Source organism: Hibiscus syriacus, unplaced genomic scaffold (genome assembly GCF_006381635.1).
Source record: "Hibiscus syriacus cultivar Baekdansim isolate YM2019G1 unplaced genomic scaffold, ASM638163v2 tig00110174_pilon, whole genome shotgun sequence".
NCBI lineage: Eukaryota > Viridiplantae > Streptophyta > Magnoliopsida > Malvales > Malvaceae > Hibiscus > Hibiscus syriacus.
In genome coordinates, this window is record NW_024062612.1 from 974,061 (window position 1) to 984,538 (window position 10,478).

Genomic DNA, 10,478 nt, shown 5'->3' on the forward strand with positions numbered 1-10,478 from the left:
TTTATTTATTTATTTTTCCTTTTATTTTTTTTACTTATTTTTATTCTTGATTTTTTTCATTTATTCATTTTTTCTCTCTAACACATCTTATGACTTTTTAAGGGTATTTTCGTCAATTAATCAGAGGTAAGTAATTCATGATCAAATTTTACCTTTTAATTTAAAATTACAATTTTCTTAATTAAGACAACTGGAAATTACGTAGTACCGAAAGGGCGGTTCAAGGGTGCTAATCCTTCCTTGACCGTAATCGACTCCCGAGCCCGATATATTTCTGGTAAGACGCAGATCAGGTAAGAAATAGGGTATCCGATCAACCCATTTATTTTTAAATAAATGATCGGTGGCGACTCCAATCCACATTTTTCAAGTCGAAGCCCAATCCCGGAGCCCAACCGAAATACGGTTGCGACAGCTTGACGACTCCGCTGGGGACTTTCAAGTGAGTCAGGCTAAGGTAATTTTCAGTTGTTTTTTTAACAAAAAGGGTAAGTTTAAATTTTAAGGTAACATTTCGATCTTTATTGCTTACTTTTGATTATATTTTTTTCGAGTAAATAGTTGTACTAACCGTTTTCTCAATGATTTCAGACCTTAAAGTCTTTTTTCATCTAAGGCTCTAAACCCGAGCTCCGAACCCGTTTTAAGTGGGGGTGAAAGCGATGCATTCGTGTGAATTTATTCACCGCATATGCCTAGTAAGTAGCCTTCGGGATTCATATACATTATGTCTTCGTGTGAATTTATTCTCCGCATAGACATAAGGGAATGTGCCCTCTCGAGTTTAACTTAGTCCACACGAGCCTGTGATGGGTTTAGGACTAAGGGTCTGGCACGCCCAAGGGGGCACCAGCAAGGAGAACTCGGGTACCATTTTTTAGCACCTAAACCGGGAGACTTTGAAAAATTAGAGCCTACCTCAAAACCTCATTTCAAACCCTAGGATGCCAGAATTATTTCATGCTTTACTTTATGTTCAAAGCATGCGAACTAGACAAATATGCGGTTAGGATTTGTTTGAAATTAGCATGCGGGATAGAGATCATGTCTGAGTAGGAATACTAAACATGTTCGGGTAGATATCATGTGGGGTATGATTTTTCATTTTATTATATTTATCTCACTAATTTTTTTTTGTCCTCTTTTATTTTGTTTTCATCATTTGCATCATAATAAGAGGCCATTGATCTATAAAAAGGTGTTTGTTACACAAAATAATCTGAATTAATAGATAAAGGTGTTGTAATACAAGAGATTAAAAACCCCGAGGTACGATTATGGTCCGAGAAGATTCAGAAGGAAAAGGGAGACAGTCTTCAAGGAAGCTATGTGTCAGAACTGGTTAGCTACGCCTCTATTAGCCTAAAGCAGAACGACGTGTAAGAGCTTCGGGACATCTGGGGCAGTTGGAAGAATGATTGGAAACAGAAGTTCACTCAGCGATATGGCGACATTGCACTTTTGCTTCATGTTAAGACCGATGAGCCCTTAATCAGAGTCTTGGTTCGATTCTGGAACCCGGGATACAGTTGCTTCACTTTTAACCAGGAGGACATGGTACCTACCATCGAGGAGTATACTAGACTATTGCACTGTGAAAGCATTAAACTGGAGCGAGCCTACATCTAACACATCAATAGTCAGTCTTTCAAGAACAGACTGGCTAAGATTGCAGGAGTTGATGAAAAGTGGGTGACTGACCGACTCCGAAACAAAGGTAACGGGCAGGGAATTGCGTGGATCCACATAAGAAAACTAATGAATGACCACCCTGATGAATGGAAAACTATAGACCTTTTTTGCACTAGGTCTGTATGGCTTGATCATCTTTCCAAAGATTTTGGGATGCATTGACGCAGCCGTGTTGGAACTGTTTGAGCAACTTCCAAAACAGGTCAACCCAGCACCAACCATCTTAGCCGAGACCTTTCGGTCTCTCAACCATTGTCGAAGAGCTGGCGGAGGTAGATTCATTGGATGTGTTCAGCTCCTTCAAGTCTGGATTCACAACCACTTCTGGAAGACTAATGGGGTTGTCTACCGCCGATTTAGCACTACGTATTCACATTTGAGAGAGTTTATCACCATGAAATAACATGAAGGAACTTCAAAAGAGAAGTGGATGAAAGTCTTCACTCATCTATCAAGACCGAGATATTACTTGGAGAGCCCCCTGGTTGTTCCTCAGTGACGTTCTTTTCCAATGTGGGGACTCTGACACTATGACCTTACCTGAACTTTGGGATGCAGTTGGGTATGCTCTATTATTAGCACTTAGACATTATGGGGCACGTCAGTTTGTCCCAGCAACATGCGAACTAGCTAAATCAGAGTTTGAGTATCAGGGTGACAGTTATAAAAAGAGGATTAAAGAGATTGTCGATTCATGGAAGAAAGTGTTACGGATGAATATTGTGGCTGATAAAGACATGCTTACCCCAGACTATTTAGAGTGGCGAAGATTGCAAAAAAATGACAACACCCCGGTGCCAAACTGTGAGGACACACGGACCATGGAGGAGCATCTCAGGCATGTCCCTTATGGACTTGAGATAGCCAAAACAGATTTTGAAGCTGTGAACAATGAGCTGGGGAAGAGGATAAAGGAACTTGAGGCTGAGCGCTATCAGTGGAATCTATATGCCGACTCTCAGAAAGATCAAGCAGACAAACTAGAAAGAGAACAAAAAAGAGTCTGTTTAGAGCTCGAAGACTTGAGAAAGGGGTATCAAGATAAAGTCAAGGATAACTCCAAGTTGAAAGTGGCTTCTAAATACTGGAATGAGAGAGATTGGAAGGAACATATGAAGACTGCCCAGAGGCGCTTAGCAGGCAGTCAGCATCAAAACCAATGCTTGAGAATCTAGATGGCTGATATGGAGAAACAACATGAGAGAGATGGCAAAACAATAGCTGAGTTAGAAGCTATTGTAGATGGGTTCAAGAAGCAAGCAAGCAAGCTTCAGATAGTGCATTTCGATGGATGTTTACAGTGGCGTTTCCGTCGAGAGCAAGCACAACAAAGGGTGAAGGCCAGAGATGCAGTCATCCGAGACTTCCTGGATCAAGTACAGAAGGCAGCTCGTCATCTACACGGCCTGACAAGGGAAACTGGAATGGTCCGACAAGGCATACAACCAGTGACAGATGAAGACAGAAGACTTGTCAACCTACTATAAGCTGTTCGGGGTCTAGAGGATTTAGTCCGAATGTACCTTTGATCGTTTTTATGTCTCTTACAAGATAAAACATTTTTGTCTAAGTAAATATTATTTATAATAATAAACACTTTTCTGGATCAATGCCTCGAACATTTCATGCATTCTTGCATTTTGCATTTTTGCATCTTCATCTACATTTTTAAGCATTTTCACAAACATGAAATTAAGTCATGAAGGACTCGATGAAGTGGATTTAACCACATGGAAGCAAGATTGTAACATTAAAGAGCCTGATCAGCTGATGGTAGGACAAAGCCTGCCAAGATGATCTAAGAAAAGAATCCCCATATTCTAAGGGCTAAGATGTTGAAGCTGTTAGCTGTTACCACATAAGAAGCCCCAAACATTCCTCTGAAAACTGTAAAGCGCTTGCCGAAGAATGGGGCATGGTATATACCATTTGCACTTAGAGGATTGTTTTGTTTGAACACGTCTTTGATCTTTCATGTTTGCTTAATCTTTTAAAGGATTGAATTTATGCTACTTTCTAAGGTGGAGCAATTGAATAAATTTTAATCTTTAGTTCTTCGAATATTAAATGAATTAAGGATTCTTTTAATTCTTCAAGAATTATAGATTTTTGACATGTGACAAGATTAGACCTTTCTTATCCTGACTCAAACCCCAAAATAAAATACCTCGATTATTTACCCAAAATAACTCATGGTCATTACCAAAAAGACCAAATTCTTGAACATTGCCTTTATCTTTTCGATACACCCATACCTTTCTTTGAGTCAATAAGATCACACCACTGTCTTTTTAGACTCCAAAATAACCTTTCTTACCATTAAAACCCAAGGCATTGAGTTGTTTATTTTAACATGAGCATTCTTCTAAAGAACCAACTTGGGGCATCTCGCGGGGAGCCTGAACATTGAGGCATCTGGGGAAAAAAAGAAGAAAAATTTATTCGAGATAATTCTATCATGCATTAATTACACTGTTTTCATGTGAATATAATTAATCTTGAAAATCTATCCCCCTGAGGATACCTCTTCTGTGAAGATTTACATGTATGAAATGATGAACGGCTTTCTTTTTTTTTTATCCCTTCACAACAGGAGAAAAAAATATATCCCTTGTGTCCCCTTTTGAGCCTGTAGTATTTTTCTTCTGATTCAACCCTAACCAATAATCACCCTCCACACTTGGGGGCAAGGTGGAAGAAATATGCTCACATGAGCGAAGACATTGATTCATATGAGATACCAAAAGGTGGACTAAATGGCAAGTGCGAAGATCCAATCAAGAACAAAAAAGAAAATAAGCAAAAAAGCAAAGAAAAAAGAGAAATAATAACAAAAATCAAAAAGAAAAAGGGACAAAAAACACATGCAAAGATTCCCTAAAGACAAATGACATATTAAGCTTCAAACTATGAGATTGATCAAGCACAATCATTCCCGAATCACTGAATCACTTCACTCGAAGATCATAGAGCATCAAGAGAGAGAAACATTTTGAGCAGGATTGAAGACATCAGAACAAATTGATCCTTGTTTCAACACCCTGAAACACTTTTTTTTTTGAAATAAACACCCTGAAACACTTGTTTGAGCCTATTTATCCCTTTTCTTTCATAACCATGAACCCTGGCCTACATTACGTGCCTTAAAAGTCCCTTCTAATCATACATGAATTTCTAAACAGAAGAGACTATCTTCAGATTTCATCCCGCCCATCATGATTAATCTTTATTTGCAAAAAAATAATGTAATTAATGCATGGTAGAGAAAAATAACAAAGGGGGGTTCAAGACGTAAATTCTGAATAACGTCTTGAAACCAAAAGAGGGTCCGAGTTGAAAATCTGAAAAGGCGGCTCGAATATAAAAATTGTACAACTGAGGCGATCAAACAAGTTCCTTGATACGACATCGCACAATCCGAGTGTGACCACGAAGGTTGGGAGTCAGAGAACACTTCCAGCAGAAGAGCATGCAAGCTACCCCATCAAACCTTTGAGCATCAAATGTCAAACCTTTGAGCATCAAATGCCAAACCTTTGACCAAACACAACAACCTGAGACCTTTTTATCCTTTCCATATTTAACCATTTCCCAAAGATAGCTTTGATCTTGACACATGTCAAATAGCTATAATTTATTGAAGGATTAACATTGTAATTAATTCTTTGATATCCGATGAACTCTAGTTTTATGATTCGTCTCAATTGTAAAACCATGAAAGGGACAATATTTTCAAAACTTTTAATTAAACATCTTTCAAAACTCTTGATTAAACATCTTTCGAAACTCTTTATTGATATTTTCAGAACTTTGAAAATAAAAGAGAAAGAAAAACATTTTTTTTCAAACAAGACAGTCTCTCTAGAGTAGATCTTGGTAAATGACATGTGACTTTTAGACACAAAACTCATGCTCAGAATCAATATTGAAGCAAGAAATGAGGAACATTTGGGGCATCTTTGAAGATTCAACATCAAATATTGGGGCATTTTTGGATTCAACATCCTAATGCAAATTATCAGACATTTTTCATGAGATAAAATATAACCAATTCATGTTACATACATCTTATGCATACATTTTAGAGCATCATATTTATCATTTTCCACATACATACTTTTTTACAGCTTTTAGAGTCAATTTCAACTTTATGACGAAGGATATTGGACTCCAGACAACGCAATTTCAACTTCACGACGAAGGGACCGCTGGTTGTCAAAAAATAATTTCCCAATTTCAGAGCCAATTTCAACTTCACAACGTAGGATATTGGACTCAAGACAACGCAAGTTCAACTTCACAACGAAGGGACCGCTGGTTGTCAACAAACAACTTCTCAATTTCAGAGCCAATTTCAACTTCACAACGAAGGATATTGGACTCCAGACAACGCAAGTTCAACTTCACGACGAAGGGACCGCTGGTTGTCAATAAAAAAATTCTCAATTTCAGAGCCAATTTCAACTTCACAGCGAAGGATATTGGACTCCAGATAACGCAAGTTCAACTTCACGACGAAGGGACAGCTGGTTGTCAACAAACAACTTCTCAATTTCAGAGCCAATTTAAACTTCACAGCGAAGAATATTGGACTCGAGACAACACAAGTTCAACTTCGCAACGAAGGGACAGCTGGTTGTCAACAAACAATTTCCCGGTTCCAGAGCCAATTTCAACTTCACGACGGAGGATATTGGACTTAGAACAATGCTACTTACTTGGATTTCAACTTCACGACGAAGGATATCCAATTTCAGGCTCAACTTCACGACGAAGGGGCCACCCTCGGTTTTAACTTCACGACGAAGGATATCCAACTCAAAGAAGGAGTATCTGTCAACAAAGACCTTCGAGTTCGACTACGCTCACCTCCAAGGCACATCATTTATAGCATAACTCAAGGCTAGAAGGGTTATCTGCCATCAAAATTGTCGAGTTCGATTCCATTCAGCTCGATGACACATCAATCGCACTACTTTCCGGTTGCAGTCGAGGTTTTCAAGTCGAGAAGAGGACCTGGGCTAACCGTGCTTTAGTTACAAGCAACCATTTTCAAGCAAAAGCTATATGTCAATGAAGATTTCTGAGTTCGATTCCGATCCAAGGTCTTTAAACCGAGAAGAAGATCGAAGGGCAATGAGAAGCCACGTGCTGATTCAAATTCCGAACTACGACTTCAATTTCATATCATTTCAAGATGAACTCGGCTTCACGACGGAGGAGTCATCTGTAACTCAATTCGACAGGGAGTTATTGAAACATCAGAGTCAATTTTCAACTCCACCGAACGAAAAATGTCTTTTAATCTTTGCCCTATCCCCGTTACACGACTATGGGCAAAGAGGGGCAGCTGTCAACACACCTTTTCGTCCTACTAGGATTCAAACTCCTAAAAATAAGATAGAATTTTGCTAAGATTCAAACTCCTAAGAATAGGATAGAGTTCTACTATGATTTAAACTCCTAAAGATATGATCCACAAGCACTATAAATAACCATTGTAACTCACTATTGTAACAGACGATTTACAGACAAAATACAGAGGAAAGCACGGAAAATACAAAGGCAAAGCTATTGTAAACGATTCGAAAAGGAAATAAAAGGTAGCATTTTTTTGATTCGTTCATTTCTCGCATGTGCACGTTATTTTTCTTGAGATTTGGTTTGAATAATCCAAAACGTGGGTTGCGTCGATGACCAAAAATAGGTGGGGTTTCGAAGTTTCGAACCTAGATCTACCCCGATGAGTGTTCATTTTTTATTCCCCTAATGCGCAATATCAACGTTAATTGTCTTTCAAATTTGGCCCCAATCTTTATTTTTCTTTATATTAGTCATTTTATTTATTGTATGGATATTTTTATTTATTTATTATTTACATTATTGTCATTATATAAATATATATACGTATGTTTTTTTAAATGATTTTCAATTGATTTTTTACACTATATATTATTATTATATATACATATATTTTTATTTATTTATATTCATTTGGTTATTTTTTTAATATTATTATTTATATATATATATACCTTTTTTAATATTTTACTTATAATCGTATTATTACCATATATATATATATATATATATATATATATATTGTAATTATCTTTATCTAGTTTGTTTTAACTTTATCATTATACGTATATATGTATGTTTTAATAGTTTATTTATAAGCCAGTTATCATTATATGTATACTTTTATATTTGATTTATATATTTATTTATTTTTGTTTTAGTTTTTTTATTTGTTTATATTATATTATATTTTCATATTACTATCATTATTGTTATGATTATTATTTTTCTATTTTACTCATTTATATATATATATATATTTTTTCATATTTTATTTATTTATTTATTTATTTATTTATTTATTTTTCCTTTTATTTTTTTTACTTATTTTTATTCTTCATTTTTTCTCTCTAACACATCTTATGACTTTTTAAGGGTATTTTCGTCAATTAATCAGAGGTAAGTAATTCATGATCAAATTTTACCTTTTAATTTAAAATTACAATTTTCTTAATTAAGACAACTGGAAATTACGTAGTACCGAAAGGGCGGTTTAAGGGTGCTAATCATTCCTTGACCGTAATCGACTCCCGAGCCCGACATATTTCTGGTAAGACGCAGATCAGGTAAGAAATAGGGTATCCGATCAACCCATTTATTTTTAAATAAATGATCGGTGGCGACTCCAATCCACATTTTTCAAGTCGAAGCCCAATCCCGATGCCCAACCGAAATACGGTTGCGACACAACTATAAGTCGCTGTAATTACTTTTCAACAAGTTGTTACCAAGAGTTCTTTGACAGACAGGCTGTTTAGCAATTACCACCATTTTCAATCCCACTTGTCTTCCCCATTGAGAAGCCTCAACGTTGGGTTACCCTAATCTTTTACATTGCGTCGATCAGCGTAAGGCACTACAAATTTCTACTGGATAGCACTGCCAAACATCAACTCCTAAGAGACATGACATTTGCATTTTGATTGTGACACTTGTCTTTTCTTAATCCAAACTTTTCATATTTAAATACACGTGGCAAATATACAGAATAATCACAATGTTCGAATCATCTCTCGGACATCCCAAGTTCTTGAGTAGCTTTCCAGCCATCAAAGTGTCCCACACAAAACATTCATCCATTGACAAATATCAACTTACCATTCTTAAATACTGCTACCGATTTACAATCATAATATAAACAAAAGTTAAAGAATCTTCATCGTTATGATAAATACAATTCAAATAAGCCCAATTTGAAATGATATGGTGAAATGTGCAACTCATTTGCATATCACCTCACTTTTATTGACAACTATATTTCATTGGCATTGCTACCAACATAATCATCCCTTCGCTTGTAATTCTTATATTTTGATCCCGACAGGACTCTTAGATTTACAATATGTACCAAAAAGATTGTGCTTTTTGGAGCCAACAGCCAATTGTTATATCCCAAGTAATTCTTGAAAAACCCTAACCCAACTACAATATAGTTCGTAACTATTAGTGTAATCTGTTTTATTTAATAAATAAAAATCAATTTAATTTGATGAGAAATTTAGTTTGAAATAGACACAATAACAATAACAAAAAGGCCTTACTTTAATTAAAATGGTGGAGGTATTATATTCTGAAAATTGTTGAATTTATTTTTATTAAAAAAAGGAAAATATAAATGACTTGAGATGTCATTTATCCTTTTTATTAAAACCAGATTTAGTTTTTAGTCAAAAGTATCACGTGGAACATTTTAATTGGCCAAAGTATTTTTTCTAACGGAAGTTAACAATTTTGGATGAAATACTAATAAAATTAAATATTAGAGGACCAATAGTTTGAAAAGGAATATTTAAGAGATAACTTAGTAAAATAAGTATAGTTTAGAGGGTAAATAGTTTATTAAGCCAATATTTTTCTTTTAGAAAAAAAAGGATAAACTACACGGGAGACCACCAAACTATAGTCATTAATCAATCTTGCCACCGAACTATTTTTTGTCTCAATTCAACCACCAAACTTTTTAATTGATTCAATCAGACCACTCTCCGTTAAAAAAACGGAGAGTCGCGTCCGTTAATAAATTGACATAATTATATATTTGGTCCATAATATTGTCATAATTATACATTTGGTCCTTAATATTTACATATTCTATCAATTTAGTCACTATTTTAATTCAATTAAATAAATTTAATTATTCAATTAGAACATGGCACGTGTCGATATATGATTGGAATGTTTTATTTATGAATTTTAAATTATTTAATTAACTGATTTTTTAACCAATCAGGTGGTGACACGTGTCACCTCCAAATTGAAATGGAAAATAGAAGAACACAAATATGCGCCCAAGGAAAATCAAACCTACGTTAAGGGGGAGAGTGACCAAGCAGCCAAACCGTTGGGCCAAAGCTCCCAATGATTCTAACTTACAACAATTTGTATTTGACTTGTAAAAGTTTGTTAATGATAAAAAAATTAAACAAATTATTTGTTTAAATAAATTATTTTTTCTTTAACCGTTAATCGAACTGAAATTTATTTGGAAATTATTAACCGAACCAAATTAATTGATTTTTTTTCTTTAACATTAATCGAACGGAAATTATTTGACCGTTAATCGAACCGAAATTTATTTGAAAATTATTAATCGAACCAAATTAACCGAAATTTTTTCTTTAACATTAATCCAACCGAAATTATTTGATCGTTTATCGAACCGAAATTTATTTGAAAATTTTTAACCAAATTATTTTCTTTAACCA